Source organism: Gorilla gorilla, chromosome 17, assembly GCF_029281585.2.
Source record: "Gorilla gorilla gorilla isolate KB3781 chromosome 17, NHGRI_mGorGor1-v2.1_pri, whole genome shotgun sequence".
NCBI lineage: Eukaryota > Metazoa > Chordata > Mammalia > Primates > Hominidae > Gorilla > Gorilla gorilla.
This window is the reverse complement of record NC_073241.2, coordinates 1106044-1118806: the sequence shown is the minus strand read 5'-3', so window position 1 is coordinate 1118806 and position 12763 is coordinate 1106044.

The window sequence follows — 12763 nt, the reverse complement described above, 5'->3', positions numbered from 1 at the left end:
TAAAATATCAAATTTCACCAAATGTATATTATATACTATACATAAAATATGAAAATACAGCAAATACATATTATATACTGTACATAAAATATCAAATTTCACCAAATATATATTATATACTGTCCATAAAATATCAAATTTCACCAAATATATATTATATACTGTACATATAATATCAAATTTCAAAAAATATATATTATATACTGTACATAAAATATGAAAGTACACCAAAAATATATTATATACTGTACATAAAATATCAAATTTCACCAAATATATATTATATACTGTACATAAAATATCAAATTTCACCAAATATATATTGTATACTGTACTTAAAATATGAAAGTACCCCAAAAATATATTATCTACTGTACATAAAATATGAAAGTACACCAAATTTATATTATATACTCTACGTAAAATATCAAAGTACAGCAAATATATATTATATACTGTAAATAAAATATGAAAGTACACCAAATGCATATTATATACTGTACACAAAATATCAAATTTAACCAAATATATAATATATATTGTACATAAATTATGAAAGTACACCAAATACATATATCATACTGTCCATAAAATATCAAATTTCACCAAATATATTTGATATACTGTATATAAAATATCAAATTTCACCAAATGTATATTATATACTATACATAAAATATGAAAACACAGCAAATACATATTATATACTGTACATAAAATATCAAATTTCACCAAATATATATTATATACTGTCCATAAAATATCAAATTTCACCAAATATATATTATATACTGTGCATATAATATCAAATTTCAAAAAATATATATTATATACTGTACATAAAATATGAAAGTACACCAAAAATATATTATATACTGTACATAAAATATCAAATTTCACCAAATATATATTATATACTGTCCATAAAATATCAAATTTCACCAAATATATATTGTATACTGTACTTAAAATATGAAAGTACCCCAAAAATATGTTATCTACTGTACATAAAACATGAAAGTACACCAAATTTATATTATATACTCTACATAAAATATCAAAGTACAGCAAATATATATTATATACTGTAAATAAAATATGAAAGTACACCAAATGCATATTATATACTGTACACAAAATATCAAATTTAACCAAATATATAATATATATTGTACATAAATTATGAAAGTACACCAAATATATTTATCATACTGTACATAAAATATCAAATTTCACCAAATATATTTGATATACTGTATATAAAATATCAAATTTCACCAAGTGTATTTTATATACTATACATAAAATATGAAAACACAGCAAATACATATTATATACTGTACATAAAATATCAAATTTCACCAAATATATATTATATACTGTCCATAAAATATCAAATTCCACGAAATATATATTATATACTGTACATAAAATATAAAATTTCAAAAAATAAATATTACATACTGTACATAAAAGATGGAAGTACACCAAATATATATTATATGCTGTACATAAAATATCAAATTTCACCAAGTATATATTATATACTGTCCATAAAATATCAAATGTCACCAAATATATATTATATACTGTACATATAATATCAAATTTAACCAAATATATATTACATACTGTACATAAGATATGAAAGTACCCCAAAAATATGTTATCTACTGTACATAAAATATGAAAGTACACCAAATTTATATTATATACTCTACTTAAAATATCAAACTACAGCAAATATATATTATATACTGTAAATAAAATATGAAAGTACACCAAATGCATATTATATACTGTACACAAAATATCAAATTTAACCAAATATATAATATATATTGTACATAAATTGTGAAAGTACACCAAATATATATATCATACTGTCCATAAAATATCAAATTTCACCAAATATATTTGATATACTGTATATAAAATATCAAATTTCACCAAATGTATATTATATACTATACATAAAATATGAAAATACAACAAATACATATTATATACTGTACATAAAATATCAAATTTCACCAAATATATATTATATACTGTCCATAAAATATCAAATTTCACCAAATATATATTATATACTGTACATATAATATCAAATTTCAAAAAATATATATTATATACTGTACATAAAATATGAAAGTACACCAAAAATATATTATATACTGTACATAAAATATCAAATTTCACCAAATATATATTATATACTGTACATAAAATATCAAATTTCACCAAATATATATTGTATACTGTACTTAAAATATGAAAGTACCCCAAAAATATGTTATCTACTGTACATAAAACATGAAAGTACACCAAATTTATATTATATACTCTACATAAAATATCAAAGTACAGCAAATATATATTATATACTGTACATAAAATATGAAAGTACACCAAATGCATATTATATACTGTACACAAAATATCAAATTTAACCAAATATATAATATATATTGTACATAAATTATGAAAGTACACCAAATATATATATCATACTGTACATAAAATATCAAATTTCACCAAATATATTTGATATACTGTATATAAAATATCAAATTTCACCAAATGTATATTATATACTATACATAAAATATGAAAATACAGCAAATACATATTATATACTGTACATAAAATATCAAATTTCACCAAATATATATTATATACTGTAAATAAAATATCAAATTTCACCAAATATATATTATATACTGTACATATAATATGAAATTTAACCAAATATATATTACATACTGTACATAAGATATGAAAGTACCCCAAAAATATGTTATCTACTGTACATAAAATATGAAAGTACACCAAATTTATATTATATACTCTACATAAAATATCAAACTACAGCAAATATATATTATATACTGTAAATAAAATATGAAAGTACACCAAATGCATATTATATACTGTACACAAAATATCAAATTTAACCAAATATATAATATATATTGTACATAAATTGTGAAAGTACACCAAATATATATATCATACTGGCCGTAAAATATAAAATTTCACCAAATATATTTGATATACTGTATATAAAATATCAAATTTCACCAAATGTATATTATATACTATACATAAAATATGAAAATACAGCAAATACATATTATATACTGTACATAAAATATCAAATTTCACCAAATATATATTATATACTGTCCATAATATATCAAATTTCACCAAATATATATTATATACTGTACATATAATATCAAATTTCAAAAAATATATATTATATACTGTACATAAAAGATGAAAGTACACCAAAAATATATTATGTTCTGTACATAAAATATCAAATTTCACCAAATATATTTTATATACTGTACATAAAATATCAAATTTCACCAAATATATATTGTATACTGTACATAAAATATGAAAGTACCCCAAAAATATGTTATATACTGTACATAAAATATCAAATTTCACCAAATATATATTATATACTGTACATAAAATATCAAATTTCACCAAATATATATTATATACTGTCCATAAAATATCAAATTTCACCAAATATATATTGTATACTGTACTTAAAATATGAAAGTACCCCAAAAATATGTTATCTACTGTACATAAAACATGAAAGTACACCAAATTTATATTATATACTCTACATAAAATATCAAAGTACAGGAAATATATATTATATACTGTAAATAAAATATGAAAGTACACCAAATGCATATTATATACTGTACACAAAATATCAAATTTAACCAAATATATAATATATATTGTACATAAATTATGAAAGTACACCAAATATATATATAATACTGTACATAAAATATCAAATTACACCAAATATATTTGATATACTGTATATAAAATATCAAATTTCACCAAGTGTATATTATATACTATACATAAAATATGAAAACTCAGCAAATACATATTATATACTGTACATAAAATATCAAATTTCACCAAATATATATTATATACTGTCCATAAAATATCAAATTCCACGAAATATATATTATATACTGTACATAAAATATAAAATTTCAAAAAATAAATATTACATACTGTACATAAAAGATGGAAGTACACCAAATATATATTATATGCTGTACATAAAATATCAAATTTCACCAAGCATATATTATATACTGTCCATAAAATATCAAATGTCACCAAATATATATTATATACTGTACATATAATATCAAATTTAACCAAATATATATTACATACTGTACATAAGATATGAAAGTACCCCAAAAATATGTTATCTACTGTACATAAAATATGAAAGTACACCAAATTTATATTATATACTCTACTTAAAATATCAAACTACAGCAAATATATATTATATACTGTAAATAAAATATGAAAGTACACCAAATGCATATTATATACTGTACACAAAATATCAAATTTAACCAAATATATAATATATATTGTACATAAATTGTGAAAGTACACCAAATATATATATCATACTGTCCATAAAATATCAAATTTCACCAAATATATTTGATATACTGTATATAAAATATCAAATTTCACCAAATGTATATTATATACTATACATAAAATATGAAAATACAACAAATACATATTATATACTGTACATAAAATATCAAATTTCACCAAATATATATTATATACTGTCCATAAAATATCAAATTTCACCAAATATATATTATATACTGTACATATAATATCAAATTTCAAAAAATATATATTATATACTGTACATAAAATATGAAAGTACACCAAAAATATATTATATACTGTACATAAAATATCAAATTTCACCAAATATATATTATATACTGTACATAAAATATCAAATTTCACCAAATATATATTGTATACTGTACTTAAAATATGAAAGTACCCCAAAAATATGTTATCTACTGTACATAAAACATGAAAGTACACCAAATTTATATTATATACTCTACATAAAATATCAAAGTACAGCAAATATATATTATATACTGTACATAAAATATGAAAGTACACCAAATGCATATTATATACTGTACACAAAATATCAAATTTAACCAAATATATAATATATATTGTACATAAATTATGAAAGTACACCAAATATATATATAATACTGTACATAAAATATCAAATTACACCAAATATATTTGATATACTGTATATAAAATATCAAATTTCACCGAGTGTATATTATATACTATACATAAAATATGAAAACACAGCAAATACATATTATATACTGTACATAAAATATCAAATTTCACCAAATATATATTATATACTGTCCATAAAATATCAAATTCCACGAAATATATATTATATACTGTACATAAAATATAAAATTTCAAAAAATAAATATTACATACTGTACATAAAAGATGGAAGTACACCAAATATATATTATATGCTGTACATAAAATATCAAATTTCACCAAGTATATATTATATACTGTCCATAAAATATCAAATGTCACCAAATATATATTATATACTGTACATATAATATCAAATTTAACCAAATATATATTACATACTGTACATAAGATATGAAAGTACCCCAAAAATATGTTATCTACTGTACATAAAATATGAAAGTACACCAAATTTATATTATATACTCTACTTAAAATATCAAACTACAGCAAATATATATTATATACTGTAAATAAAATATGAAAGTACACCAAATGCATATTATATACTGTACACAAAATATCAAATTTAACCAAATATATAATATATATTGTACATAAATTGTGAAAGTACACCAAATATATATATCATACTGTCCATAAAATATCAAATTTCACCAAATATATTTGATATACTGTATATAAAATATCAAATTTCACCAAATGTATATTATATACTATACATAAAATATGAAAATACAACAAATACATATTATATACTGTACATAAAATATCAAATTTCACCAAATATATATTATATACTGTCCATAAAATATCAAATTTCACCAAATATATATTATATACTGTACATATAATATCAAATTTCAAAAAATATATATTATATACTGTACATAAAATATGAAAGTACACCAAAAATATATTATATACTGTACATAAAATATTAAATTTCACCAAATATATATTATATACTGTACATAAAATATCAAATTTCACCAAATATATATTGTATACTGTACTTAAAATATGAAAGTACCCCAAAAATATGTTATCTACTGTACATAAAACATGAAAGTACACCAAATTTATATTATATACTCTACATAAAATATCAAAGTACAGCAAATATATATTATATACTGTACATAAAATATGAAAGTACACCAAATGCATATTATATACTGTACACAAAATATCAAATTTAACCAAATATATAATATATATTGTACATAAATTATGAAAGTACACCAAATATATATATCATACTGTACATAAAATATCAAATTTCACCAAATATATTTGATATACTGTATATAAAATATCAAATTTCACCAAATGTATATTATATACTATACATAAAATATGAAAATACAGCAAATACATATTATATACTGTACATAAAATATCAAATTTCACCAAATATATATTATATACTGTCCATAAAATATCAAATTTCACCAAATATATATTATATACTGTACATATAATATGAAATTTAACCAAATATATATTACATACTGTACATAAGATATGAAAGTACCCCAAAAATATGTTATCTACTGTACATAAAATATGAAAGTACACCAAATTTATATTATATACTCTACATAAAATATCAAAGTACAGCAAATATATATTATATACTGTAAATAAAATATGAAAGTACACCAAATGCATATTATATACTGTACACAAAATATCAAATTTAACCAAATATATAATATATATTGTACATAAATTGTGAAAGTACACCAAATATATATATCATACTGGCCGTAAAATATAAAATTTCACCAAATATATTTGATATACTGTATACAAAATATCAAATTTCACCAAATGTATATTATATACTATACATAAAATATGAAAATACAGCAAATACATATTATATACTGTACATAAAATATCAAATTTCACCAAATATATATTATATACTGTGCATAATATATCAAATTTCACCAAATATATATTATATACTGTACATATAATATCAAATTTCAAAAAATATATATTATATACTGTACATAAAAGATGAAAGTACACCAAAAATATATTATGTTCTGTACATAAAATATCAAATTTCACCAAATATATTTTATATACTGTACATAAAATATCAAATTTCACCAAATATATATTGTATACTGTACATGAAATATGAAAGTACCCCAAAAATATGTTATATACTGTACATAAAATATCAAATTTCACCAAATATATATTATATACTGTACATAAAATATCAAATTTCACCAAATATATTTGATATACTGTATATAAAATATCAAATTTTACCAAATGTATATTATATACTATACATAAAATATGAAAACACAGCAAATACATATTATATACTGTACATAAAATATCAAATTTCACCAAATATATATTATATACTGTCCATAAAATATCAAATTTCACCAAATATATATTGTATCCTGTACTTATAATATGAAAGTACCCCAAAAATATGTTATCTACTGTACATAAAACATGAAAGTACACCAAATTTATATTATATACTCTACATAAAATATCAAAGTACAGCAAATATATATTATATACTGTAAATAAAATATGAAAGTACACCAAATGCATATTATATACTGTACACAAAATATCAAATTTAACCAAATATATAATATATATTGTACATAAATTATGAAAGTACACCAAATATATATATAATACTGTACATAAAATATCAAATTACACCAAATATATTTGATATACTGTATATAAAATATCAAATTTCACCAAGTGTATATTATATACTATACATAAAATATGAAAACACAGCAAATACATATTATATACTGTACATAAAATATCAAATTTCACCAAATATATATTATATACTGTCCATAAAATATCAAATTCCACGAAATATATATTATATACTGTACATAAAATATAAAATTTCAAAAAATAAATATTACATACTGTACATAAAAGATGGAAGTACACCAAATATATATTATATGCTGTACATAAAATATCAAATTTCACCAAGTATATATTATATACTGTCCATAAAATATCAAATGTCACCAAATATATATTATATACTGTACATATAATATCAAATTTAACCAAATATATATTACATACTGTACATAAGATATGAAAGTACCCCAAAAATATGTTATCTACTGTACATAAAATATGAAAGTACACCAAATTTATATTATATACTCTACTTAAAATATCAAACTACAGCAAATATATATTATATACTGTAAATAAAATATGAAAGTACACCAAATGCATATTATATACTGTACACAAAATATCAAATTTAACCAAATATATAATATATATTGTACATAAATTGTGAAAGTACACCAAATATATATATCATACTGTCCATAAAATATCAAATTTCACCAAATATATTTGATATACTGTATATAATATATCAAATTTCACCAAATGTATATTATATACTATACATAAAATATGAAAATACAACAAATACATATTATATACTGTACATAAAATATCAAATTTCACCAAATATATATTATATACTGTCCATAAAATATCAAATTTCACCAAATATGTATTATATACTGTACATATAATATCAAATTTCAAAAAATATATATTATATACTGTACATAAAATATGAAAGTACACCAAAAATATATTATATACTGTACATAAAATATCAAATTTCACCAAATATATATTATATACTGTACATAAAATATCAAATTTCACCAAATATATATTGTATACTGTACTTAAAATATGAAAGTACCCCAAAAATATGTTATCTACTGTACATAAAACATGAAAGTACACCAAATTTATATTATATACTCTACATAAAATATCAAAGTACAGCAAATATATATTATATACTGTACATAAAATATGAAAGTACACCAAATGCATATTATATACTGTACACAAAATATCAAATTTAACCAAATATATAATATATATTGTACATAAATTATGAAAGTACACCAAATATATATATCATACTGTACATAAAATATCAAATTTCACCAAATATATTTGATATACTGTATATAAAATATCAAATTTCACCAAATGTATATTATATACTATACATAAAATATGAAAATACAGCAAATACATATTATGTACTGTACATAAAATATCAAATTTCACCAAATATATATTATATACTGTCCATAAAATATCAAATTCCACGAAATATATATTATATACTGTACATAAAATATCAATTTTCAAAAAATAAATATTACATACTGTACATAAAAGATGAAAGTTCAAAAAATATATATTATATGCTGTACATAAAATATCAAATTTCACCAAATATATATTATATACTGTCCATAAAATATCAAATTTCACCAAATATATATTATATACTGTACATATAATATGAAATTTAACCAAATATATATTACATACTGTACATAAGATATGAAAGTACCCCAAAAATATGTTATCTACTGTACATAAAATATGAAAGTACACCAAATTTATATTATATACTCTACATAAAATATCAAACTACAGCAAATATATATTATATACTGTAAATGAAATATGAAAGTACACCAAATGCATATTATATACTGTACACAAAATATCAAATTTAACCAAATATATAATATATATTGTACATAAATTGTGAAAGTACACCAAATATATATATCATACTGTCCATAAAATATAAAATTTCACCAAATATATTTGATATACTGTATATAAAATATCAAATTTCACCAAATGTATATTATATACTATACATAAAATATGAAAATACAGCAAATACATATTATATACTGTACATAAAATATCAAATTTCACCAAATATATATTATATACTGTCCATAATATATCAAATTTCACCAAATATATATTATATACTGTACATATAATATCAAATTTCAAAAAATATATATTATATACTGTACATAAAAGATGAAAGTACACCAAAAATATATTATGTTCTGTACATAAAATATCAAATTTCACCAAATATATTTTATATACTGTACATAAAATATCAAATTTCACCAAATATATATTGTATACTGTACATAAAATATGAAAGTACCCCAAAAATATGTTATATACTGTACATAAAATATCAAATTTCACCAAATATATATTATATACTGTACATAAAATATCAAATTTCACCAAATATATTTGATATACTGTATATAAAATATCAAATTTTACCAAATGTATATTATATACTATACATAAAATATGAAAACACAGCAAATACATATTATATACTGTACATAAAATATCAAATTTCACCAAATATATATTATATACTGTCCATAAAATATCAAATTTCACCAAATATATATTATATACTGTACATATAATATCAAATTTCAAAAAATATATATTATATACTGTACATAAAATATGAAAGTACACCAAAAATATATTATATACTGTACATAAAATATCAAATTTCACCAAATATATATTATATACTGTACATAAAATATCAAATTTCACCAAATATATATTGTATACTGTACTTAAAATATGAAAGTACCCCAAAAATATGTTATCTACTGTACATAAAACACGAAAGTACACCAAATTTATATTATATACTCTACATAAAATATCAAAGTACAGCAAATATATATTATATACTGTAAATAAAATATGAAAGTACACCAAATGCATATTATATACTGTACACAAAATATCAAATTTAACCAAATATATAATATATATTGTACATAAATTATGAAAGTACACCAAATATATATATCATACTGTACATAAAATATCAAATTTCACCCAATATATTTGATATACTGTATATAAAATATCAAATTTCACCAAATGTATATTATATACTATACATAAAATATGAAAATACAGCAAATACATATTATATACTGTACATAAAATATCAAATTTCACCAAATATATATTATATACTGTCCATAAAATATCAAATTCCACGAAATATATATTATATACTGTACATAAAATATCAAATTTCAAAAAATAAATATTACATACTGTACATAAAAGATGAAAGTACATCAAATATATATTATATGCTGTACATAAAATATCAAATTTCACCAAATATATATTATATACTGTCCATAAAATATCAAATTTCACCAAATATATATTATATACTGTACATATAATATCAAATTTAACCAAATATATATTACATACTGTACATAAGATATGAAAGTACCCCAAAAATATGTTATCTACTGTACATAAAATATGAAAGTACACCAAATTTATATTATATACTCTACATAAAATATCAAACTACAGCAAATATATATTATATACTGTAAATAAAATATGAAAGTACACCAAATGCATATTATATACTGTACACAAAATATCAAATTTAACCAAATATATAATATATATTGTACATAAATTATGAAAGTACACCAAATATATATATAATACTGTACATAAAATATCAAATTTCACCCAATATATTTGATGTACTGTATATAAAATATCAAATTTCACCAAATGTATATTATATACTATACATAAAATATGAAAACGCAGCAAATACATATTACATACTGTACATAAAATATCGAATTTCACCAAATATATATTATATACTGTTCATAAAATATCAAATTTCACCAAATATATATTATATACTGTACATATAATATCAAATTTCAAAAAATATATATTATATACTGTATATAAAATATGAAAGTACACCAAAAATATATTATATACTGTACATAAAATATCAAATTTCACCAAATATATATTATATACTGTACATAAAATATCAAATTTCACCAAATATATATTGTATACTGTACTTAAAATATGAAAGTACCCCAAAAATATGTTATCTACTGTACATAAAACATGAAAGTACACCAAATTTATATTATATACTCTACATAAAATATCAAAGTACAGCAAATATATATTATATACTGTAAATAAAATATGAAAGTACACCAAATGCATATTATATACTGTACACAAAATATCAAATTTAACCAAATATGTAATATATATTGTACATAAATTATGAAAGTACACCAAATATATATATCATACTGTACATAAAATATCAAATTTCACCAAATATATTTGATATACTGTATATAAAATAACAAATTTCACCAAATGTATATTATATACTATACATAAAATATGAAAATACAGCAAATACATATTATATACTGTACATAAAATATCAAATTTCACCAAATATATATTATATACTGTCCATAAAATATCAAATTCCACGAAATATATATTATATACTGTACATAAAATATCAAATTTCAAAAAATAAATATTACATACTGTACATAAAAGATGAAAGTACACCAAATATATATTATATGCTGTACATAAAATGTCAAATTTCACCAAATATATATTATATACTGTCCATAAAATATCATATTTCACCAAATATATATTATATACTGTACATATAATATCAAATTTAACCAAATATATATTACATACTGTACATAAGATATGAAAGTACCCCAAAAATATGTTATCTACTGTACATAAAATATGAAAGTACACCAAATTTATATTATATACTCTACATAAAATATCAAACTACAGCAAATATATATTATATCAT